The sequence below is a fragment of the Pteronotus mesoamericanus genome, unplaced genomic scaffold (genome assembly GCF_021234165.1).
Source record: "Pteronotus mesoamericanus isolate MK-2021 breed Mesoamerican mustached bat unplaced genomic scaffold, CSHL_Meso_final scaffold_651, whole genome shotgun sequence".
Lineage (NCBI taxonomy): Eukaryota > Metazoa > Chordata > Mammalia > Chiroptera > Mormoopidae > Pteronotus > Pteronotus mesoamericanus.
In genome coordinates this window covers 30,691,263-30,718,462 of record NW_026555325.1, presented here as the reverse complement: position 1 = coordinate 30,718,462, position 27,200 = coordinate 30,691,263, and the positions used below count along the sequence as shown (strand labels likewise).

At 40.8% G+C, this 27,200-nt stretch overlaps 1 pseudogene; it reads left to right on the top strand.

Moving 5' to 3' along the window:
* Positions 1–26,294, top strand: LOC129061899 (interferon-induced protein with tetratricopeptide repeats 1-like; annotated as a pseudogene).
* Positions 26,295–27,200: the final 906 nt, after the last annotated feature.

Below are 27,200 nucleotides of genomic sequence, written 5' to 3'. Positions count from 1 at the left end.
ATGGGCCCCCCCCTGGAGCTTGCCAGCATCTTCTGCTGCTTCTGGCTCATGCAAGCCCCTGACAGCCAGACACGGGGAAAACGGAGCAGGAGGGACGGCACTCCCACGGCGCCACAGGGAGCCGGCCGGCCGGGAACCCTGCGCATCCGTCCCGAGCCCCCATTGTATAGATTTAAAAATTAAATGTTTTGAAGGAATTTTTAGTGCTGGTAGTAGGACATATTTTTCTCTGTGACTTGTGGTACTCTTTTTTAGCCATATAGAAACAACAATATATGGGTAACTTTTTATTGTATCTCTGTATAGATTACCTATAGAGTACAATTTATGGGAAATTTGATGGCAGATTTTAATTCTCAGTCCCAGAGGATCAGGATGTGAAATGTTTCAGAAAGAGCACGTGATTTAGAGCCAGACTGAAACGGTTATCAGGGCGTTTCCTCTTCCCCAGCTGTGTGACTTCAGTCAGTGTCCTTTTTGAGGCTGCCAACAGCTCAGTAAAGAGAACAAGATGGTTCTGGATTTGCCAGTAGCCAGCTGTGTGGCTTTCAGCAAGTCTCCCAGACTTGAAAATCCGGGAGACTGTCCTTCAGACTTAGTGTGTTATGGGACTATTGAAAACTTCTTTCAACTCTAAGTAATAATGATACTGTTTTCCAGGCACTGTGTTTTATGGACAGTATCCTTTGTAGGTATAATCACCCTCCTTTGATAAAAGAGGACCCTGAGGCTCAGGGAGATAAAAGGGCTTTGCCAAGACCACGCCAGCCAGGAATGGACGAGCAGTTTTCAGTGCAGGATGGGGGTCCTCAAAGTCCTTGTTTGTTCCACTGTGCCCAATCATCAGTAAGTTAATTTGCATATATCATCTATAAAGATTTGTGGGGGATGCACTAAACTTTTTATTTCCCTGAAGGGAAAACAGTTTGGAGAATCCTGCATTTCAATCTCATTTTAATTTTTGATAAATCAAAAATAATTGTAAAAGTAAATAGGCCATAAAAATATTGTGTAATAACCCAGATGTAAATGATCTTATTATGATTATTTGAGCAATTGGTCTATTTATTTATTCTTTTGGATTTTGTGGGGCCACTGTTCTCCTGCACCGAAGAAGGTCCTGCAAAGGTGCTTCAAGAAGGGATGTGTTTTGTGTGGGTTTGGCTTTTGTAACCTTGCTTTTTCTGGTATCTGGAAGTAATAATAGCTACTGTTTTATGTTTATCTGCAGGAACTGTGATAAAAATTTTAAAATGCAGCTCATTTAATCCTCACAATGACCCTACAAGGCAAGTTTAATAGCTCCAATTTATACATAAGGGAAATTTCTTATAATGCTGAGACTTGCCCAAGATAACCCAGCTAGAATTTGAACTTTAATTTTTCTGACTTTTAAATTCACTTATTTCTTGTTGGGGGATGATGTTAAATGGTTCAGAAGTTATTGCTAAAATAATTAATTTCATAAAAATTAAAATTTTTTCTTTCTCTTTTTAGAGCCATTAAAATGAATGCCATAATGCACATTCATCTAAACCTTACCACAAAACTTCTAAAATGCTTATATAAGAGATTGTTCTATAAAATTGTATGTTTTATGCCTTTTACTCCTTCTCCTTAAGTAGAGGTATGTTAGGTTTCCCTAGTTAGCATATTTTATGAACCTCTAAGACTTTAAAATTATTCAGTTTTAAATTATTACAAGTAACTTACCAGAAATTGGTAATTTTGCTATTTGATATTGGAAAATGAAGGATATAAATTATACTAATTATTTTTGCTACATAATTCCAACTTGTCTTATTAGTTTCTACTGGATATTAACTATGTTATTTTGTCAACTAAAGGATAATTGCTCTTTAATGTTAGGTAAAAAATGCAGACAAATAGGATATAGAAATAAATCTATTAATTGTGTGTGAAGTAAGATTTACTAATTTAATCTGGCTTTATAAAGTACAATTCACTTTCAGTTAACATGTCATAAATTTAAATAATATTTTTAATCAAAACAGATGAAGGAAGAATGTAGAAAATGACTCATCACATAGAAAAGGACTTTTACTGAAGGGAAAAAAAAGGATTAAATTTGGCCACTGGGTGTCAATCTTGATCCATATTCACAAACTGCAGAATGAAAATTGTAACCGACTTCAGCTTTTCTTTGTAATTCTCCAGGGAGTTAAGGGAGAAATTTTGTTTAATAACTGACACAATAACGCATTTTCTGTCTTAAAGACTTTATAATTTGTCTTTCACCACTGTAAAGATTTTAATTTTCAGAAAATCCAAGGAGGAAAAAAAGATGCAAAGTAACAGCAAAAGAGGGTAAAGGGTGATAAATGATGAAGGAAGAAGACTTTGCTTGGGATGGTGAACTCACAATATAATATACAGATGATATATTATAGAATTGTACCCTAGAAACATATATAATTTTATTAACCATTGCCACCCCAAATAAATTCTATTGAAAAAACAGCAGCAAAGTAAAGCACATTTAACAAAAATAAACTGACATTTACACTTTTCAGATCCTCTTGTGGTAAGCGTGACTAGCTGTGTAAGACAACATTGGGTAGCTTTATTTCTGTCCAGTACTCTGACCATGTAAAATTCCTGTAGGTCAAATATTGGTCTGGAAAGTAGAGCTCTCTTAGTGAAATGGTGCACTTATTTTTACAATTACCCTTCAAACCAGGAAAAAGGCAAAGCTACAAAAGGTGTAAGTGTAGGAGCACATCTCAGCTCCAGGCTCCCCTTACCTTTTTCTCTTTTTAATGTATCCTTCTACAATCTAGATATGCTGTGCAAACACAAGCATTTATGCATACATATCAGCTCTGTGTTTTATCCACAAATGGCACAATATATATGCCATAATTCTGAAACTCTCATTTTTTTTTAATGTTTAATAATGTATCTTGGAAGTTACTTTGTATCAGGCAATATAGATCTGCCTCCTTCAGAATTGAGACCCTTTTTTTTTCCCAGATAATAAATAGTGTCTGATGTTCTCATCACTTAGGATTTTAGAAGTGGTACCAAAGGCAAGAATTTAGTCAGGCATGCCAATCCAGATTAGAGGAAATGGAACGTAGACAAGTTGGACGTCCTCTCCTCTGATGGTCTGCAAGTCTTTGATGCTACTTTTCCTCCTCCTTCCTTCCAAACCCCTTCAACAATCTCAAACATACCTCTGACTTCTGTTTATCTTACAATTCCTGATAAGTCTCCTTAGAAGCTGATGGTCTCCTTAAGCCAAGCCACAGCTATAGTATAACCCCTAAGACACACCATAGCATTGTAAGGGCCCAGAAGAAAACATAACATAACATAACATAACATAACATAACATAACACAACATAACACAACATAACACAACATAACACAACATAACATAACATAACATCAGATAAGTCTGGATATTTGGAATTAACATTTTTAAAAAACCCCAAAAACCTCTGATTTGAATTAAAAAGATTTTTATTTATTTTTAGGGAGAGGGGAAGGAAGGGAGAAAGAGAGGAAGAGAAACATCAATGTGTGGTTGCCTCTCGCACGCCCCTTACCAGCGGACCTGGCCTGAAACCCAGGCATGTGCCCTGACTAGGAATCCACCAGACCACACCAACCAGGGCTCTCATTTAAGTTAAAACAATGCTGCTTTATTTCATTCATTTCTTAACTAGTGAACTGGATTGAGCATATTTTTATTTTTTCTAATTTAAGTTTAAGACATAAATTTGTCATTCTCTAAATAGGGCTGCCCCCAATGAGTCTATAGTTATTGAAGGTTGCTGTGGCCCCAAATTTACCCTTCCACTACATTGGACTGACATTGAGACCATTCTGGAAAAAATGCCAGTAATCTTTCTAAAACCAATGTAATCAGCATGTGTTGAGATATAGCTTCAACGGGTAGCCAGTGATTCCTAACTCCCTGGAGTGGCTGTATTCGGCTGTTGGGTATCAGCATCCCCTCCTGTCCCAAGCACCGTGTGAGGCTGTTCCTGGGTTTTGAATTAATTTGTTTTTGAGCTCTTTCAGAGTTTGCTTCAGATCTCTTGGTATCATTAAGAGATATCCTGGGAGTTAAATGCTGGGGGATACCTGTTACCAAATGGTGTTCTCTTTCTCTGCACAGTATTTAGAAACCTTGGTTAGTAAGTGGCCCCTTGAAAAGCCCCTGGGGCTTTATAATTCCACAAACAGTATAAAACAAGCCTATCTGGAGTGACTCTGCAGCGTTGCCTTCTAGGAGTTACGAGACACAGCTGGCGCTGAAGTCCAGAGGGGATGTTAGGTGTTACCTGCGCGGTTAGGATGTTCAGAGGCTGCCCTTCATGTGCAACTGAAGTCCCTGTTGGTCTCAGAGGCTTCAGTAGCACCTTGACTGGGAATGACTTTAACTCAGGGACCTCTGGCATTTCGGAGACATATTTCAATGCACCTTTAAAACCTTGCTGCTGTTTAACTTATCAGGGCCTTCAGAACTTAACGCAGCTTTTGAGAGGGTCCAGCCCAGAGGAGGAGGGCTGGAGGTGCTAGCATCACAAAAAGAGCGGCTGTTTCCTTGCCTCTTAGGCCTCCACCACCAATAACCCAGAAGGTGTTCCCTTCCTGAGACTGTTCTGGGGACTTTGGCCTCTAATTTCTACCTTTGCCTTTGGCCAGTAACTGCTGCCAAACCCAGGGTCTGACCGCCCTTTCAGAAAGGCAAATATGAGATTTGGTGCCTTGTTTTTTCTTTTTCTTTCTTTCTTTTTCTTTTTTTTTTTTTTTTAATTTTAGTGTGTGTGCCCTTGGGCTAGGTACCTAACAGCTTCTTGATCTGTGAAATAAAAATGATAATAATAGTACTGCCTGTGGAAATAAACAAGATGATGTCTGTAAAGGGATTGGTACAGTGTCATCCAATTGTAAGAGCTCAGTGAATAGCGTCCACTCATGTTAGGAGAGACGGTTGCTTTCCTGGTTATCTGAATAGAGTGATTTTAGTTGTTCCTTGTGTATAAAAGGACCTGCTCTCCTGACTCTCTGATACTTGAAATTCTGTAACTAGAAATTCACCCCTTCAAATCAAAATGTCTATATAAATATAAACACTTCTGTGAGAGAGGACATTCAGGCCAGGTATGTTTTACATGTTAATGAGAATAATCTTAATAACAGATTTTGATAAGATAGATAAGGGCACTGAGCACTTCAGGGGAGAAAAAAATTCTCATTGAGTAAAGGAACAGCAAAGATCATTAAGGCTTAGGACACTAGATAAACTTCCTCTACTGGGGAGTTCTATATAAAGCGCCTCTATTTCTTTGAATTACATGTCCCTTTGGGCAGAATTGTCGCCTAAAGACCCATATGTATTTAGTCCTATCGTTCTCTCCATTAATTAATTAACTAAATTTTTTTTAGGTGCAACCTTCTATTTTGAGACACTTTCACAAAGAGGTTGTCAGCACATAAACTTTCCAGTGGAGAAGAGCAAACATGAAAAATCAGCCTCCAGCCATGCGCAGACGCTCTGCTCAGGGCCTAGGGTCCTCCGGGCTCAGCCCGAGGCACGCGCTTCCCCTCCCCTGTGAGCTTATCCTGCTGCCTCCTGACGGCACTCTGAGGGTCCACCGTTTTCTGCCCAAGCAGACATTCTGCAAAAGCAGCATATTCTAGGTTGCACCCTTTCTCTGTGCTGATGCCACCAATTTCATGTGCACATTCTTTTTCAAAACCATGGCACCAATGTGGAATCTTGTGAGGCTGCTCAGCACTTTGGATTGTCACCCAGTGGTCTAAGCCAATGCCCACCTTTTCTGTATATCAAGGTGCCCTTGTCTGCTCACAGGTCGCTGGTACTGGATAATCTGTCATTAATTTCTTTGTTTCAGTTACAGCAAGACTGGAAACAGCATGAGAGTCGGGACCCCAGATATGTCCTTATTACTGCATGTATAATGCCATAATGCTGTAACGAATATTTGTCTTTGAGGAAAGGTAAAAAGGCACAATATTTTATAAATCTCTCTCTCTAGTTACATATCGTTATACACTATATTTATATAACTGAATCTATTCAATTTTAATATAAATGAATATAAATACATTTTTGTATATATAACTATATAACTACACACACACACACTTGAAAGTGATCTTTAATATTTTCATTCTGATGAGTATATTTGTTCAGAAGAGAACAGGTACTATTCCTAATTATACTTATTTTACAAAGAGGAATTTAAGGGCCAAAATGGAGAAGTTACTCCATCTAGATCACAACTAATTATGGTAGAGCAGGAACTAAATCTGGGGTTTTTTGTTCCAAATGATATTTACTATTGTCAGCCTAAGAAACATCCAAACCTGTAGAGGATCTTTGTAAGTTTCTTTGAGCTAAACTGAGGACGTATGCCACAGAGAAGGATCTCAAATGCTCTGGAAAATAGTTTCGCAGCTTCTTTTATGCATTTGAAATTAAGGAGGGAATGTAAGGAAGATTACACGGAGGTGAGTGGAGCAAGGCAGGCATCAGATTACAGGATAGTTAACAAGAATATGGGCTCTCTTGAGGGTCAAAGCCTCCTTCCAGGAGTATTACTTCTGGTATTTCAAAGGTGTGTTAACCTAGATGCACAAGAACAATGGACAGGGCTGGCTTAAAAACTTTCGCTAAAGAAGTAAGAGTCCTGGGCATGTCTACCCACCGTGGCCTGCCCAGTTAGGAATTCATGATCAGATCATAAATTGTGAGGTTCCTTTCCAGAGAACTCCTTTTCTCGTTCACACTATGTAGAACTCAGAGAAGCCAAATAGTGAAACAATGAGTGCCTGGGACAGCTATCCTGTTTCAATACATATCTGCAGATTTTATCTGAAGCCAAGTACTCAAGAAGACATTGTTCGATTGCATTAAAATATATACAGTTATTTCCTAAAATGAATCTGTGGTTAGAAGTCAGAACGGTGGTGACTCTTTGGTGGAGAAGAGGGTGTCATGACCCAAAAGGCTCATGAAGGGAGCTTTCTGAGGTGGTGGTAATGTTCTGTTTGTTGACATGGCGCTGGCTACATGGATTAATTTGGAAATGAAAAATGACCTAACTGTATACCTAATGATTTGTGAATATATTTTACTCTTTAATTTAAAAAAAGCTTACTTAAGAGCATATAGATTGGCTAAGTGCCATCTATGTGTAAGATATTGAGTACTGTTTTATCCACATTAAAGTAAGAATGGAAAGAAGTAGTCGTAGGGTAGAGGTTCACATTTTAGAATTGTCATATTTAATCCTCATATTTAATTCTCCAAATTTGTCCCTTCATCCTCTCCTGAAAGTCCAGTTTCTTCAAAATAAGCATATTTATTTAAAAAACCTTTCAGGCCCTGACTGGTGTGGTTTGGTTGGTTGGGCATCTTTCTGCAAAGTAAATTCCTGCTGGTTCGATTCCCAGTCAAGGCACGTGCCTTGGTTGTGGGTACGAGAAGCAATCAATTGATATTTCTCTCTCACATAGATGTTTCTCTCTCTCCCTTCCCCTCTACTGGGGGGAAAAATGTAAATAAGATCTTTAAAAAACAGAAATATTTCAGGTAAAAATCTATCCTTACAGACATCTTTTGCCCAAATTGTGTAGAAAAACACAGGGGTTAGTAAGTAGATTTCTGTTTATTGCTATGAGGCTAGGGTTAGAAATTTTTTGGTCACTGTATAACTTTCTGCGGTGCTGTTATCAGATTTTTCCACTCCAGGTCTTAAGGGGGATGATAATCCCTCCTCTGGACCTTGCAAGGACCTTGTAGGTGGGTAGAGGAGGGAAGGAGGGACTGAGGTGCCAGACACACAACTGTGAGTTGAGCAGAGCTATTTCAGATGTTCAGTATGTTTCCACACTTTTGCTCCTCACAGACTGAAAAGCATGTACAAGGAGGTCCAAGCATATTTTCCTTGAAATGAATGTTAGCACAGAAGGGAGTGGGAATTAATAGGTTTTTATCAAGAAAAAAGAGGAGGAGGCGGCTGAATGCTATTGCTGTAGAACTGACTATGGCCTGCCACCTATTTCTTCTTCTTTGATCTTTCGCCATGATTTCCACCTTTAAAAGTTTTAATTAAGGCTTTGCCATGAGAGATATGGCATCCTGATAGCCCACCAGAGTCAGCAGTTCTTGCACTTTTATAGATTTTAAAACTCTAAATCAATTTTAGAAAACCTGGGCCATTTTATATTTAAAATAACTGTCAGCTTTCTAGAAATATAGTGACAGTGGTCTGAAGGTTCTGTTTTCCTATTCATGAACTACTTTTCTTAAAAAAAAAATATGACAACCCCTCATATGAAGCTTCTCTTTTTCTTTGCTAAAAAAATCCTTTTGAAGTGTAGTGTAAATTCCTTCAATTTTACGTTTCCTTTTTTGGTTCCTACAAGAAAGACGTTAGGATAAATACTATATGATTTCACCTATAAGTGGAACATAATCAACAAAACAAACAAACGAGCAAAAAAGAACCACAGACATGGAAATAAAGATCAAACTGACAGGGACCAGCGGGGAGGGGAGGGGGTAATGGGGGAAAGGAGGGGAACATGTACAAAGGACCCATGGACAAGAACAGTGGGGAGGGGATTGTCTTTGGAAGTGGGGGTTGGACAGGGCAGGGGAGAGCAACGGCGGGGGGGGGGGGATGGGGACAACTGTAACTGAATAACAATAAAAAGAAACAAAAAACAAGAGAGACATTAATTTGAAAAATAATACATCAATTTTAACAATGAAAAATGCTCTCCTTACATTGTTTGGAACATTCAGAAATGGCAAGACCCTTGCTGGCATTTTAATTTGGCTCACTGTCTTTGGCTCCCTAATTTTTTTTGTTTCAGTTTTATTGGGTATACCAGGCAAATAAAATTGTAAGATATTTAAATTGTAAAACATGGTGATTTGATATATGTCTATAATGTGAAAATATTCCCCCCATTAAGTAACACATTCATTACTTCACATATTTATTTTTTGGTGAGAACATTTAAGTTCTATTCTCTTAGTAAATTCAGTATATAATATGGTGTTATCAGCTATAGTTACCATGTTATACATTAGGTCATTAGATTCTCAGAACTTATTCATCTATAATCGAAAGTCTGTAACTTTTTATCAACCTTTCCCTATTTCTTCCACCCCGCACCAGTCCTTGGCAACCACTTTTCCATTCTCTGTTTCTATGAGTTTGACATTTTTTGAAAGAAAACAAAAACAAAGGGACAAATGAGAATACTATAGTTATTAATATAAATGGCTGGTGTAAATGACAAGGAGATAAAAGTATTGGCTCAGTACTTATTGTGAGACCCAGAGATTAAATACTTTTTTCCATTGAATGATATTGGGAAACTCCTTTAAAAAATGTGCGCTTAGAAGCACTTTCATTGAAAAGATTCCGTGCTACTACTCCCGTCTGCATCCACATTCCAGCCCTATCTCTAGTTCAGAGATCTGAGAGTCAAAGTTAGAGAGAGATTTTAGAAAATAGGAATTTTTTTCCTTTTGCTGTAATTCAACCTGAGGGCTTTTCATTTAAATTGTCATTCTGGAGGGAAAACCGGTCATACCTCCTGACCTGATACTGTCTGCATTGGCCTGCTGCTATCTGAGAACTATTTACTATCTGAGTAAAGAGAACTGTTGCCATGAAGGATTGAGTTGATTTTAATATAGCTTAAAATTACTCCAGTGAATTTGTTGTCAAAGGAGATATGCATAAATTTCATATTATATTTATATGTTCAGTAATTAGTATACATTACTTTCATATGTTTACCATTGTTTTCAAGGAATAAAATCTGATTTAAGATCACCAAAAGTTATTTCCATGGTAAATGTATAAGTGAGACTCTGATTAATTAATGAGCTGACTGTTTTTTTCTTTCACAGACATATGTCATGGTGTTGTCTAGAAAGTCATTTACTTGTACATAAAGCAACTAATGTGTATTGGAAATAAAAAGATAAGAATATTGAATGAATCCTGGCCAGGTAGCTCAGTTGGTTAGAACATCGTCCAGATATGCCAAGGTTGCAGGTTCAATCCCTGGTCAGGGCACATTAAAAAAAATCAACCAACGAATGCATCAATAAGTGGAACAACAAACTGATGCTTCTCCCCCTTCTCCCCCTCCACTCAAATCCATAATAATAATTAAAAAAAGAATACTGAATGAATCTCTCTTCTTTCCCCAAACTGTGGTTCACATAATTTAACCTGCTCAATGTTGTCGCACATAGTATTCTTTTAAAAACAAGTATGTAAATGTATTGCCAACATTTGAAAATTAGGTATTTCTCACAAAAATCCAAATTTATGGCTTCTTTTACAAAATTAGAGGCTGGTAATACCAATGCTAAATTCTCCCAGGACAATAATTGGCTGAAGCAGAGCAGTGGCCAAGTTATATACCATAGGACAATGTGGGTTTAAAAAAAAATGATCCCTATCAACTCATTTGCATTACCAGCCTGGGCCCTGTAGGCTGCTAAGTTTGAGACTCCTGTTTGAGGCAGGATTTGGGCTGGGTTAGATAAGATTTTGCAGGGAGCAAAAGAATTTTGGTGCTGTTGTGCAGAGGGCTAGAATGACCCTTGAGCTTCATAGACAAGGGCCTAGAATTTGGTTTAAATGACCCTGGAGCTTTATAGTAAACAACCTAGACTTTGATTCAGACAGATAAGGGCTCCAATCTCTGCTCTGCTATTTCCTAATTCTTGGAATTTGGGACAAATTGCTTAGATTTTCTTAAAGTGCTTCCTCTTGTGTAAGTGGAGATAATAACATCTCCCTCATAAAGTTGCTTTAAGAAATATTAGAGTATAATTTTTCCAGAACATTTACTAAAATCCCGAGAAGGGTGGTACATTTGCAAATTTTCAGTAGACATCTAAATAGTATCTACATTACCTGATTAACTTGTTTTAGTCTCCAAGTCAGAATTTTAAACCATTTCCCTTTCAATATAATTCTTCCAAGAGAGTCAAAGTGGTGGTTTTTCAGGCTGAATAACGCTTCCTTTATTGTTTGGCTAGATTTCTGCCATTCACAGTAGCCATGCTTAAAAGTCACTGTAACTTCAGAGGCTATTCCTAGAATGGATAATAAGAAAAATGTAAAACAATAACAAAAACACCAAGGAAGGATTACGAATCCTTTGTGTGTGTGCAGAAAAGCATTAAATCAATTTCGCTGGACTGGACAAATAGACTTTACCTAGAAAACCCTCTCATAGGTACGTATTTTCAAAATAAAATTTATAACAAGGCCAACAGAAATCTTAGAATAATTGAAGATTCAACCTCCTGCAGCCCTTCCTTTAGTTGTCTTGTCTGCACAGGTCTATAAGTTATTAGTATCATCCAAGCAACAGCATGCCCAAGGCCAGGGCTCTCCATCTGGCTGCGCATTAGAATTACCTGGGTGTTTTACAACTTGGCAATGCCCAGGCCCACACCCGGAACTCTGATTTAATTGGCCTGAGGTGAAGCCTGGACGTCAATGTGAGCTTCTGGCCTTATGATAGCACTGGGTGTCGGTGTAGGGCGGGAAGATAACTCTCAAAAGGGCAGAACCTGACCATAGGTCCATCTCTTGTACCATCTCCTGTTCCTGACCTTTGTAGAATGTACTTCTGCTGGCTTTAATGAACTGAGTTTTAACTTATTTAAGGACAAAGGAGAGCGAAATGCCATTGAGGCAAGGGGTTAGTGAACATTCCAGCAAGAGAAAGAAGGTTTATGCCGAACACGTCTAAACGTGTCCATAACAGCATAAGAAACACTTAAAGAGTAATTCATACTTTACACAATAGATTTCACTAAAAACTTCTACTAAATCTTACTAAAGATTTATCTTTACTAAATCATACTAAAAACTTCTGAGATACATGTTGTTATTATTCCTCCTTTATGGGCGAGTAAGAGAATTTATAACAGGTTTGAATTTTTCCATAGCAACTCGTCACACTGTTATATTTGAAATGAAATTGAATCTACTTCTGAATTCTTGTTTGCCAAGGTCAGTAAACAATTCAATATAAAAAACTCACCTGTCATTGGCTTGCACAAGAACCCTGGCCCTATGGACAGGGTGGGGAGAACTGGGTCCTTGAACTACGGTGGTTACCACTGTCAGTCCACTCCTGCCTCTACTTGATACTCGTCATGCCCTGGTCCTTAACCAATTGGCTCCAGGTAGACCACAAAGAAACCCTTTACTGAGGTCATCTCTAATTTCTACAAGTGTGGCTGCTGTTTTCAAGGCTTTTGAACTTCACAGGCTTCCTTGTGCCAGCCCCTTCTTCAACATTCTGGGCACTTCAGGGAAGCTAGTGGAGGTTTTTCTTCCTCATGGGACCCTGCCCTCTCCTCTCTCAGTCTTGCAGGGATCCAACAACTCTTGGAAGTCCAGGTGAACCCTCCTTTCCTTGGAGGCATAGAAGCCTTAATATCATTACAAAGCACTGTTCTCTCTCTTGGAGCAAAGGAATGTAAAACTCAGAACACAAAGACATAAATGCATTTTTTGAATTGGGAGAGGGAAAATAGTGGTTTGTTTTTAATTTTTGGTGATGAATTCATAGCAGCCCAAAAGACACAAATTAATGATGTATAATGCACTCCGTTGTAGTACTAAAAAGCTTCCAAAGCAAGTGAGACTGCTTTCTGGGAGCTTCTCTTTTCATCAGAATTAATTAAGTGACTCAAATGGGTCTTGATGCTTCATAAGTCCTAAGTCCAAAAGTAAAATGACACCTTCACTGAAGAAGTTTGAAATGAGACACTATATCGGGTCTTTTTAAAGTAAAGACAGAACTTCAATCTTCAATGAAGCTTCTTTGAAACAGCTGACCCTTCATGGATAATACTTTACCATGTCCCCCTCTACATCGCTGCCCTTTTAGATTTGTTTTTATGAGACTTCTTGAGTACTAAAAGTTAGAGGCTTTTGTCATTGATTCTTATGCCAATAGTCACACACCTAGTTCTTGAGCCAGAAGAGTTATCTTTGATGAACAAGATTTTATAGATCTTGAGGGACCTCTTGGAAGATCTAAGGGCATCTATTGCCTCACTCTCAGCGTTGAGACTTCAGCTGTAAATATAAATACAACCCAGGTGGTCTCTAGCTCAACTATTCAGTAATACAATGATTTTCAACCTTTCCATCTCATGGCACACATAAGCTAATTACTAAAATTTTGTAGCACACCAAAAAACATATGTTTTGCCTATCTGACCAAAAAAAAAAAAAAAATAGGTATGATTTTGATTCATTCATACCAGACAGCTATTGTTGTGTTGACTGTTGTCATTTTTTTTATTTGATAATCTAAAGGAAAAGAGGTTAGTACCCCTGACTAAATTGTTAGGTATTGCATGTTTTAAAAGTTTTTGCGGCACACCAGTTGAGTAACAGCTGCAGTTATAGTAGATACCCCTAATCATAGAGCTCTAGCCTGTTCATCTCTCTTGAAAATGAAAAGGGTAGACTTTTGCTGAGGTTGAAGTTACTATACTTTATGAAGGACTGCAGTAGGGTCTGGTGAATGGTGGTGAGAAAAGGAGCATAGAAATGGGAGTTTATACTATATGATGAAAAATGTGGGGTCATTAATAGGATGGACTCTTGGAAAGACTGAAGGCTCCTTGACAGGAAGAGAAGAGTGGGTATCTTGGTGTTCTAGAGGACTTACATATTGGAGCCATCAAATAATAATAACTGATACTTACTGAACACTAATCCTCCCCAAAACTATGTGGGATAAACACTATCATTCTTCCCACTTTACAGATAAAGAGTCTGAGTTACTGGGAGGTTGCAAGCCAAGGCCATGTTGCCAAAGTCAGATAGCTAGGAGAGTAAGAGTTGGGATTTGAACTCAGGCAGTGTAGCTCTTAATTGTGATGGTTGCTTTTGTAGGCTCATCGGCTTTATTATTAGGAGGCACTGGGAACTTGCTACAAATACTGTCTTTCCATAGCATCAGCAAGGATGCCCTGTGCAGAGCTGCCTGCCCAGCCAAGCTTGCCCAGCAGACACCTTACCCTACGAATATGTACAGAGGCAGCAGCAAGAGCTAAACATTTCCTTTTTTAACCTCCCCCATGGTTAATCAAGTAAAACAGTTACCTTAATCATCTCAGGGTCCAAAGGTTGGAACTTTGCTTTTTCCCCCCTAAGAGATAATAATCTGGGAAGCTTTTTACCAAGAAAACACCTTTGCAAAGGGGTAAAAGTTTGACTACTTAGTGACCATCAATCCAGGGGGCTCAGGACCTTTGGATTATTGACACAGTTCATCCATCTTGGCAGTCACATAGGATCTCTAGAGACTGGCACATTTTTGTTAACTGCCTTTAAAGCCACCAGACATATGGATGTAGACTTGACATGTTAAATACAGTGATAAAATGCTGGGGCATTTTGGGGTAGAGTGACACTTCCAAGAACAAAGTCATACAAGTTCATGTCCATTTTATTCAAATCACCAACAGTGTGGCTACTGACCAATGCAATCAACTGTCTCCTATTTCTCAGAGTATACAATTCCTTAACACACTTTGCTCTAATAGTTTATGTAATGCACCAAATTCCAGATGAGAGTGTTAAGAATTAAAGTGCTACTACGTTTAACATTTGATGTTTGTGGTTATTAATGATTTGTAGCATGTAATGAAGAAGGGACAACCATTGGGATATTCACATTCTTTGCTCCCAATAATTCCTTTTTATTCTAAACCTGGGGTGTCTCACTCCTGAAGGTCTTCCCAGCTTATACTTTTCCTTTTCATTTCTCTATGCAAATTCTCCCCTTCATTAACAATCTTCTTTCCTGAATTGTCACCTGTTGAAACCTTTGCTATCCTGCAAGGACCAGTTTGAAAGCTGCTTCTTTTATGATGCCCTCTTTGGGTACTCTGCTCTCCTTCGCAGTCTCCCAGCACTCAGCACTGGTGAGCGTCACTCACGTGGTACTTGGCCCGACCTGCCTGAATTTACTGTTATATCCATATGCCTTTCAGTTCACCTTCTAGATCAGGGGTTGGCAAACTTTTTCTGTAACTGGCCAGATGTAATGATTTTAGGCTATGTAGGCTACGAGGTCTCTGTCTCTGTCGTAACTACTTAGCTCTGCTGTTGGAGCATGAAAGCAAGCCGTAGTCAGTACTTCAATGAATTAGTATAGCCATTGTTCTGATAAAACTTGATGTTTTGGGGTCACTGAAATTTGAATTTCACATAATGTTCTCATGTCATGAAATGCTATTCTTCCTTTGATTTTTTTCAACCGTATAAAATTACAGAAACTGTCAGTTTATAGGTTGTACAAACATAGGCAGTTGGTGCACTTGGCCTGTAGTTTGCCCAGCTCTGTTGAAGATCATTAGTGCCTGGAAGGCAAAAGCCATGTTAGACAACTTTGTATCTATCTTATACAACACTTGCTAGAAAACATTTCAAAAGTCAAGTCAATGTTATTTTTGGAATTAATGTGGCATAAAAAGAAGACATAATTGCATGACAGAAAAAAAATCAAAACTTACGTGGTTTCTGACCATTTTATTTATTCTCTTATTCTTTCAGCTATAAGGAATTTGGAGGAAAATAAATGTTGGATTTGATTGTGCAACTTGACATAAACAGAGTCAACCTCTTGAAATACTTTTGTCATGAAAGGGCCTGATGTAGCAACCCCTTTTCCCAAAGGTTTACACAAAAAAACCTCCTCAGTTCATTTGGAGTATAAATGTTTTAAATTATACATTTACTTTTGAAAATTGGGTGAGTAGGGGTTTATCAGTGTTCAGAAAAAGAGCAAGAAATTCTGAAGGCCCTAAAAAGAACAAAACCAGGAGAAGATCTGAAGGAACTTTTCAGTCTGCATTGATAGCCAAATGGGTTTTCTGTGACAAGAAAGAAGGGTAAAGCTCTCTCACTATTGTTGACTTCCATTTCGTTTTCTCTTATTGTTTAAATTTTTATTATTTGTTAATTAAAGTTGATATTCAGTATTATATTAGTTTCAGGTGTACAGCATAGTGTTTAGACAGTTATATAATTTACAAAATGGTCTCCCTGATAAGTCTAGTACCCACTTGGCACCATACATAATTATTACAACATTATTGACTGGAGAATAGTCACAATTATACAAAAAATTTTTTAAAAATATAAAACAAACTGTTTAAAGGCCTTGGAGAGCAATAAGACATCTAGCAGTTGGGAGACCAAGATCCAAGAAAGAAAAGGAAAACATTGAGATAAGTTCAAAATTCTCTGCTACTTTTCTCCTCAAGGAATTTCCAATTTATTGAACTGAGATGTCTAACATGAAATGGATGCTAAGATAAAAGATTAGCCCTGGCTGGTGTGGCTCAGTGGATTGAGTGCTGGCCTGCAAACCAAAGCATTGCTGGTTCAATTCCCAGTCAAGGCAGATGCCTGGGTTGAGGGCTAGGTCCCCAGTAGGGAGCACACAAGAGGTAACCACAAATTGATGTTTCTCTCCCTCTCTTCCTCCCTTCCCCTCTGTCTAAAAAATAAGTAAATAAAATCTTTAAAAAATGTTTCTAAAAAAGACAAAGAAGTAGAATCTTTATTTAAAAAAAAGGATTAATTATAGCTTTTGTTGCTGGTGAAATAAACACTGGAGTTTGGGCCCCAAGGAAGAGGAATGGACCTGGAAAACACTCCAAGGGGGAAGGAGAGTATAAGGGGACTAAATGGGTAATGGGAAAAATACAATAAAAAAAGAAAAGAAAGAAAACACTCATGTTTTCCATTGAGATACCTGAAGGGAATCTCAATTTCCATTGAGATTCCATTGCACCTTGTAGTAGAAATATATCAGATGAGCCTAGAACACCTTGTAGTGCCAGTAAGTAAGGAAATGATCAAAGCAAAAACAAAACACAAAAACCCTACAATGATGAGTGTATGCCAAAGGGACCTAAGAGCCAACTGAAGGAGCTCCTATTGACCAAAGCTAGAATTATTTGAGAAATAAATTGAGTAGTATTGAATTATAACCCAAACTATAAAATGAATACATACCCCAAATTCCACATTGATATAAATAAATTATTAAAAAAGTAAATAAACAGGAGTGCAAAAATGTTTCCTCACTTCACCCTTAGTGGGTGGAGTATAAAACTTCCTACTTCTTAAGTGCAGGCTGTTCAAAATGACTTCCTTATAAACAGTACTGAATGCAAAGGATGAGAAGGAATGATTGCTGTGGAGAAACCTGACAAACATTACTTCAGCCAGGTGATCAAGATTAACATCAGCCCTGACCAATGTGACTCAGTTGGGCGTCATACAGTGAAGCAAAAGGTCTCCAGTTCAATTCCTGGTCAGGGCACATGCCTGTGTCGCAGGTTGAATCCCTAGTAGGGCATGTATGGAAGGCAACCAATTGATGTTTCTCTCTCATTGATGTTTCTCTCCCTTTCCCTCCCTTCCTCTCTTAAAAAAAAAAATAAAAGAAAGATTAACATCAGCATGATAAGTCATTTTGATAGTATATACTCTTGATACTGTGGGGAGAATGGCCCTTTACCTCTGTAGTCTTGCCCCCAAGATTCATAACCCCAGTCTAATCGTGAGAAAAACATCAGACAAATCCCAGTTGAGGGGCATTATACAAAATACCTGGCCAGTACTTCTCAAAATGGTCAAAGTCACCAAAAACAAAAACAATGTTGGAGAAACTGTGACAACCAAGAGGAGCCTAAGGATACCTGATCACTCTGTATAATGTGGTGTTCTGGATGGGGCCCAGAAAGAGAAAAAGGACATTAGGTAAAACTAAGGAAATCTGAATAAAGTATGGACTTTAGTTCATAATAATGTATCCATAGTGACTAATTAATTGTTAGAAATGTACCATACTAATGTCAGTTGTTAATAATATGCTAAAATGTGTGTGGGATATATAGGAGCTCTTCGTACTATCTTTGCAATTTTTGTGTAAATCTGTAATTAAAAAGTTAACTTAAGAAAGACTTCAAACGGTACAAAGTTTATTGGAGGAGATATGAATGTAATCAAAGAATTTATACTGTGTGGTGAATGTCCTGATGAAGCTTAGTGTTTGGTGGGATGGGATTACAGAAATGAAAGAGGCCTCTGGGAAAAAGGTGGAGGAGATTTTACCACTAAGGAGAAAATATTTGATCTGAGGCTTGAGTTAAAAATAGCAGTTGGTCAACCAGAGAGAAGAGGGGAGAGAAGTACTCTTCTTGTTCAGTTTGCATTTACTTAAAGCCACTGAAGTGTGAGAACCGATATCCATCTTCCCCATTTTGAAATGCTTCTTGGCAGGCCCCATCTTAATGTCTCATTTTCTTGACTGGACGCTGATCTATGGAATTACAGTCGTTTGCCCATTGGATTGTCCCAGTTATTAGGAAAATGAAATTAGTGGAAGTGATTTTTAATTGGATTTTATGATTCTGTTCTTGATTTAAAGGTCTGAAATCCAATGTAAACATTTTGTTGTCATAGACCATTTGATCGCACTGTATCAGGGTTTCTTGACCTTGAACTGGTGAAATTTGGTGGCAGATAATTCTTTGTGGTGGAGGTGGTGGGGTTGTCCTGTTCATTGTAGGAAGTTTAGCAGTATCCCTGGTCTCTACCTCCAAGATGACAGTAGGACCTCCTCATCCCCTTGCAAGCCAAAATGATCTCCAAATATTGCCAAATTACCCCATGGAACAGAGAAATACTCATCCCTTTTTAAAGTCAGACTGCAAAGTTAATTGTAGGCCTTCAAGACAAATACTGCTAAGGGAAAACTTTAAAATACCCTGAGGATGTTTTCCACAGTATAAAAGATCTCACTATCTCCTCAGCATACTGGTAAGTTGCATTTTGTAAGATCTGATTTGGGTGAAATGCCAGAAACCACATGCAGAGTTTATGCTTGCCTTAGGCCCACCTGAATCCCAGGGATTCCTGTGCTCATGAGTTTAAGTCCTAAAAATGTCAGGGAAATCCTAATTTTATAGAACGTGTTTCAATCAGTTAGACTTGTTAGATTCCCTCCTCCTTTTTTAAACCTCTGCCAAGACTTTTCATAGGACTATATTTGCACATCCCCTTGTCATATTATACTTGGTGTCTCCATTTTTGATTTGGCAAACATGGCTACTCCACGGAGTACCCCGCTAGGTGTCAGCCCTGGCTCTGCACAGGAACAGGCAGTGCACTTGTGGCTCAGGACCTACCTGGGCATGAGGCTGGCTAGTCAGAAGTTGTTAAAAAAAAAAAAAAAGGTAGGGGAGGTGGGTCATAAATTCAATGTTCTTCCCTTGCGGATGGCAGTTATTACATCAGGAGCATACCGGGGCTGTCTGGTCGGTGAGATACCTTGGTGTCTTCTGGCACTTTTTTTTACTGGTTTCAGTCTGGCTCTGTTTTGCAAGGGGCAGAGACCCATACAATCTTGCTCAAGCAAAAGGAGGATTGTTGGTAGGATATACTAAGTTAGGAACTAGACCTAGAGCATGGTCAAGAGTTTAGGCAGCTCCGTGAACCTCTGCCTATCTCTCTCCTGATCTTTCCCTTAACACTGGGAAAGTAGATAGTATGTTTGAGGAACTAAGGGGGACCGTGTGGTTAGACTGTCATACGAAATTCAAAGATGGCCGGGGGTCAGATCATGCAAGAGCTCATAGACCATGCTAAAACTTTTGAATTTTATTCCAAGTACACTGGGGAAACTATTAGAGTATTACAACCAAGCGATTGATGTGGTCAGCATTATTCCCCCAAATTATTCTGGCTGCAGAGGGAGATGCTTTGTGGAGGCCATGGGGAGACAAGAGTGACAAGAGTTGGGCTGAGGGAAATAAAGAGGACGATGAGGGCATTTAGAAGGGCCTCCTGCCTGACTGGATCTCTGAGGAGCCCATCCAGCTAAACAAAACACTGCAGAACTGCTGGCTAATTCAGAGCAACTGAGAGTAAGAATGCTGATGAAGATCAGGTCAAAGATAGCCTGGAGCAGCTGAGATGTCACTTCACATTTTTGCTAATTGATGGCACTGAAATGCCTGAATTAGAAAACAGGGTCTTCAATGAGACCGAGTTCCTAGGCACCCAATACAGTGTGGAGAATATACAGCCTACTGGCCTATGTGAAACACCTGAAAGGTTAGAACGAGAGAGCCGTGGAGAGCTTGAGAGAAGCTGAAGACTTAATCCAAGGACAACATGCCAAACAAGCAGACACGAGAAAGCTGGTTACCTAGGGCAACTATGTCTGGCTGTGTTACCACCTGGGCAGGTTGGCAGAAGCCCACATTTACCTGGACAAAGTGGAGAGCATGTGCAGGACATTTGTCAGTTCTTCTTGCTGTAGAAAGTAGTGTCTTGAGGTGGACTAAGAGGAAGAAAGGGCCTTGCTGAAATGTAGGGGAAAGAACTATGAATAGGTCAGGGCTCTGGAAATGGACCCTGGAAATCCTAAATTCAGCATTGGGTATGCAGTCACCACCTATGGTCTGGGCAGCTTTAATAAGGCATTACAGAGTAGCGCAACATTTTCTCTAAATCCAGAAGATACACACATATATTAAGGCTCTTCTCACTCTGAAGCTTCAGGATGTAGGACAAGAAGATGAAAGAGAAAAGTACATTGAAGAAGCACTGAACAACAAGTGCTCGCAGACCTACATCTTTCAATGTGCGGACGAGTTTACCAAAGAAAAGACTCTCTGGATAAAGCTCTTCAGTTTATAAAAATGGCCTTTTGGGCAGCACCGTTCTCTGCCCAAAGATTATACTTTGCTGTAAAACACAAGTTTTTCAGATACGGAAAGCTACAAACTGTCAGTCTAGAGGACAGGATAGAAAAAATGCCAACAGAATGACAAGATAAGCCATATCTCATTTTGAATTTGCTCTGGAACAAAAGCCCACATTTGACGTTGCTTATATACTCCTGGCAGATAATGTGCGTAGGAGCAGGCAACTGCAGAAAAGCTGGGGACACTTATCAAAAAGTGTCATCCATAAAATCACTTGAGGAAGAAATACGACAAGACATATATTTCTGTGATGGCCAATTTTAGGAATTTCAAAAGAAATCTGAAGTCAATGCAATTATCCATTATTTAAAAGCAGTAAAAATAGAAGAGGCATCATGTTTAAAGAATAAAAATATTGTTTCTTTAGGGGAAATAGTCTTTGAAGAGACCTGGGAGAAATTAATTAGACATAGAAAGCTTGATGAGAATCTTGGGTTCATGTACAAATTGAAAGGACAAATGCATAAAGTGCTGGAGTATCATGAATGGGCCCTGAGGCTGGCAGCTCACTTCGGAAACTCTCTGGGGACATGTTCCTCAGGCACCGAACTATGGGCCACTATCACATGTCACTTGACTTTAGGTTAACATGTACTAATCACCTTTTCTGCTTGTGGGTTTCAGGAACTTATTATGTAATTCTCTGTAATGTAATGTTTGAACAATTACTTGAACCTGGTCAAATATTAGTTGTATTCAGGAAATAGTGAAACAGAATATATGTGTCCTTGTGGGTAAGAGAAGAGAAGGAGAAACCATTTCTTTGTGAATGCTATATAATAGAAATAATAGCTCCCCCCGCCCCCAGTAGATTTGTAGCAAATAGAACACTGCACTTACATTAAAGGAAGAGGGGCCTCCTAAGTCAGTATGGGGAGTTGGGGAAGGATTCTTGGAAGAAGAGATATTTTAAATGAGACTGGAAAGTTGAATGGGAGTTACCCAGAGGAAAGGATGAATGTTCTAGACAGTGAGTATAATAGGAGCAAACACTGGAAGACAAGAGAGGAACTGTCCTTGTGGAACTAGTGATTTAATGTGAAGTTTCACACACTTAAATAATTTTATTTTAATATAATTTCAAGCTTGCAGAAAAGTTGGAACAAACTCCCACATACTCTGCCCTTTTGCTTTCTCTCTCCCTAACACACAGACACACCCAGACACACACTCACACTTTCCCCCCTGAATTATTTGAGAATAAGTTGCAAAACTTATGTTCTTGAACCCCAAAATATTTCAGGATATATTTCTTAGGAACAAGGATATTCTCTTGTAAAACCAATATCAGACAATTTAACATCATGATACTGTTATCCAATCTACAGTCTATATTGAAATGCCACTGATTTTCCCCAAAATGTCTAAAGCTCTTACTTCCCCCAGTCCAAGTCCAACCCAAGGCCGTGGGTTACATTTATCTCCAGAAAAATGAACTTATGTCTAAAAAGTTTCTCGGCCTTCTTGTCTTTTATGACCTTGCCATTTTTGAAGAATACAGGTTGGTTATTTATAGAATGACCCTCAGTTTTTGATTGTCTAATGCTTTCTCATGATAAGATTCAGGTTCTGCATTTTTTGTCAGTAATACCATGTGGTATCTGTTGTGTTTACCACATTTCTGAAATCTTGATGCTTTAACATCTGCCCTGCATACATATGCTGGACATACCTTGCTCTGGGCAACATGACAATCTGCCTGAGTCTCTGTGCCTTGACTCTCTGCCTCCCTCATTGTTTTGCCTTGGGAGTTCCCTCCAGGGAGTGATTTTCAAATATAAACTCGCCAGTCCCAAATCTGCTTACCCTTCCTGCCTATTCTTTCCCTTCAAAACCACAGTTGAGGTCTTGTTCATAGTTTCCCCTTCCCCTTCCTAGGTGAAGGCTTCAGTGGTTCAGTGTGTGGCTCTCGAAGGTGTGGCCTACGTTCCCGCTCTTGGGATCGGTGAGTGTAATAAACTATCTTTTCCTTGGCAGTCATCTCCTGATCTATTGATGTCACCATACCCAAATAATCACTAAAACTATTAAAACACTTCTCAGTTTTTTAAAAATTATTTTATTTTTTAGCACAATGAACACTTTTATCACACGAGCTAAGATAGGAGGGAAGAGGATTTTTTGCCTTTCTGGGCCTTGATTTTCCTCAGCTAGAGCTCCAGGTACCTGTGTGGCCATCGCGCCTTGGCCTTGAAGGATGCGTGCAAGAAGCTTGCCCTGCTGGGACTGCTCCTCTAGAAGATGGCGGATTTTGGCATTCCTTTCCTTCCATTATATTCTTCTGAATTTTCATTGATTGTTTTTTGTTTAAAATCTTTCTCCTCAGGAGTCAGCTTGGCCCCCTTCTTGCGGCCCAGGGACAGTGCCGAGTGGGAATAAAACCAATGTCCATCCAGTGTGCTGTCAATGAGCACCATGCAGCTCTTTACGAGGGCCTCGGTGTGGACCAGTTCGTTGTTGGATGTGCTGTAGATAGTATTAGTAACCCTTGTTTTACACATACAGCACTTGGAGTCCCAGGAGAAGTTGCTCACATCCTGCCTCAAGGCTCCATATTTCTTGTTGCCTCCCCATGTGCGGACTGTGTGTGCATGGCCAGGGGAGGAGGACAATCTTAGTGCTGGCAGCACATGTCCTTGCTTATATTTTGCTTCTTATGGTAGGACTTTCTCTTCCCCCCTCTTGGGGTGCTTGTGCCAGTTCTTCTGAGAGATGCCCATGACTTGGTGCCACCTGCAAAGAGCACTGTTTTCTTTCTTCCTTTTTTAAAAATTAATAAGTAATTTGTAAGGGGATACTTCAAACTTTTTTTGGACCAAGATGTATAATAAGAAATATACTTTACACGGTGACATGCACATATGTACATGTATCTGATACAAGAGTCTAGTGAAACAATGCACATCCTTCTCATATGAAAGCTCTTTTAGTTCCTATTCTATTTCATTTGAATATAATTCTGTCTGACCTACTAAACTGAATTCACAACCCTTTGATGGGTCATGACCTTTGTTTGAAAGCACCTGTCTGATAGAAATATCACTTTGAATCATTTGCTTGTAGAATGGAAAATAGATGGACAGATGGGAGTGGGGCAGAACTGACAGTAAGCAGCCCATTGTCAAACTCCTGCCACAGCTGAGATGGGAGAGGCTGGAGGCCACCAGCAGTGAGGGTGAGAGAAGTGGATGGGCGTGAGAGAGAGCGGACTAAAAAAAAAAAAGAGAATTCGAGGTAACAGAATCCCTGATTGATTGCGTGTGGGGGTGGGGAAAAGAGGAAGGAGTCAAGGATGACAACGAAGGCCTTGGCCTCTGGCGTGGATGACGGTGCCCCTGCCAGAAGTAACACTGCTGGTGTATGGTTCAGACTCCATCATGTTGAGTGTGGTCCTAGGCACACGGGATGGGGAGCCGTTCAGTGGGCAGTGGACTTCATGGCACTCAGGAAGTAAATTAATAGCAAATTGAAGTTGGATGTTACGCACGGAGATTTTACAACTTCTTCACCATTGCAGAAAGCAGAAATTGGTTCAGGATAGGAAAAAAAATGCTCTGAAAATATTTCCAGTGATGTGGTGTTGAGATGCATAAAAAATAATACAGATAGGTAAAAAAATATATCAAGGAAGTCAATTAACATGAATTTACCACAATGTATTTCACTTTCAGAAGTTTATTTCTTTTGGTAAACTACTCTGTATAGTCTTATATAGACATATGTACAGAGAAATGTGGAAAATAAAGAAATTACACTTTTGCATAACATAGAAACAATGCTGGTTTAAATCACACACATGTGTTAACCTGGGCTTTCTCAGATGCTGGTTCTTAGATTTAATGCTCCAAATATAGCAACGGGCATTCTCAGGTATAGATACCGGTACTGGCTGCAAAAGATGTCTGTTTTCAAGCGGCACGAGTTTGAGGGAAAAAAATTTTCTTTTTCTAGTGCAAAAGAGTGTGAGTTCACACACACAGTGGTGGGAATGATGGACCGTGCTGTAGGTCTTCTCTTATCCCCAAGCTTTATTTGCTCCCCTCCCTGTCATTCTCCCTCCATTCTTTCCCCCTTCTCGGCGTTATTCTGGGATTAACGGCGGGGTCGGCCCAGTACACAAACGCAGCTGGCTCCTACAGTCAGCCCGAGCCCTGCTGTGCAACCACGTCAGGAATTCCAGTAAGTTGGCAACACAGGAACACAAAGACAACAACAATGAGGAAAACCTTTCAGTGCAGAAAGGAATGTTTGGAGCCCCGGCTGCTACAGTGAAAGGACATACACGCGCGCGCGCGCGCGCGCACACACGCACACACACACACACACTCACACTCACACTCGCGCCCGCGCTCACGCTGCTGCACCCACTTGCGCGTACTGGGAGCAACCCTCCCCCAACCCCAGCCACGAGCATCCAGCGCACGCTGTTCCCCCGGCGCCCCGGGGCCCCAGGCGCGCCTCCCCAGCGCCCGTCTCCGCTCTTTGTAACTCACGGGTGCGGGGATGCTCATTGACTATGCAGCGGCCCGGGCGAGCGTCGGATTGGCTTGACCCCGGCGCGGTCTCGTACCATCGCCCCGGCCGCCCGGAACCGGCATAAATCACCCGCGGAGGCTAAAGCGCAGCTCCTCGCCCCCCTCGCAGCTTCCCTCCTCCCACCCGACTCGTCCCCCTCACTTCCCGGCCCCCAGTATCCCTGCGGTCCCCAACCCTCCCTCCTCCGCGGTGCCCGGCAAAACTGCTGGGATGCAAGTAACGTTCCTTTGGCTTGGAACAGAGAACTCCGGATTTCCAAATTGAGAAATCTCGAAAAGAAAGCCACGATATCTCCTCCCCCTTTCCTCACACCCTACTCTTTTCAAGTCTTAGTTTTTCTCTTCTTGAGTCTATTTCTTCTTCTTTCTGTGTCTTGCAAAAGTCATACCTAGCACCCCCCTCGATCCTCCTACCCCCAGCTCCGCATGGTTTCGCCAGCCTCCAAAGCTCGCGGAAGGTACGCCTTTCGAACTGTTGGGTCAGCAGAGCCCCAGAGGATCCGTGCTCTGGAGAGAAAGAGTGTCATTAACTGGCAGATTCTTGCCCCTGGGAGGGCGAGACGGAGGGACCCTACCCCGGGATTTCGTGGAAAAAGGGTTGCCGCCACCGTTACAGTCCCTCCGGCTGAGAGACAGGGCTCCTGACTCTTTGGACCTGGACGCAGTGGCTGGAGCCCCGACGCAGAGTTGGCCCAGGGACTCGGGCGGGAGATTTTGGGGAGATTCTGGGGGCTGCTCTAGGCCCGGAAACATCCCCTCCTCACGCAGGGCTCCCAGAGCCACGAACTGCTACAGATTGCACCAACCGCCCCCCCCCCCGCCCCCCGTTTTTTTCCCCTCCTCTCCTTTCGGCTCTAGTGTCACCTACCGGCTGAGGACGACGCTCTGAGGTTGAATGTAAGGTTCATTTGTAGTGCCCTTGGGGGTCGCCCCCCACCCCGGGAGCCAGTCTAATGCTTCTCCAAAGAAGGGAGCCGCGGGTTTCTCTGAACCCCCGTGTTTCTCCTCTGTGTACCAGGGGCACCAGGACGATCGAGACGTTCACTCTTTTCAATTTTGCTTCAAAATGAACAGACTTGTAAGAAGCGCTTTCTAGCTGCGGCACCTGTAGACATGGTACTTACGAAAAGCTAAGCAAAGATCCAACTTCTTCCCCAACGTGGGTCCAACCCCCTCCGTAACTACTAAAAAACACAGAGCATTCCATCTCAGCGCCTCGGCTCTCTGGGGAAAACCAGGGTGTCCGAGAGGACCTAGGGCTGCTGACTAGAGAATGGCCACAGATTTTTCCAGCAGGCTCTTGACACCTTCCTTTCTCTTCTTTTCTAAGACTGCGTCGGTGGCACATTTCTGGGTGGACAGCTTAGTTGACTTCTGTGCGGAGGCACACCTTTCGGAGAGGCGCGCGTCCCCGTGTGTCAGTGTGAGTTTTCGCATGTGAGTCTGTGCGCATATGGATGGGAGTGTGTAGCTGTGAAGTGTGCGTGTCTGTGTGTGAGACCGAGGAGTGTGTGCACGCGCGCGGGTGAGCGTGTGAGACTTTGACAGTGAGGAGTGTGTGCGACTGTGTGAGTGTGAGACTGTATGAGTACGTGTGTGATTGTGTGCGCGTGTGTTCGAGTCCCCACTTCCTCCAGCGCTGCAAAGTGCAAGGGGCGGGCCGGGCGGCAGGGGGCCTGCCCTGCTGGATTCCCGCATGCTAGTTCCGGGGCGGTGGGGTCTAAAGGGCTTTATGCTCTGTCTAGAGGGTGGGGACTGGCGCGGGTAGAAAAACGGGACGCCTTGGGCGGGCCAG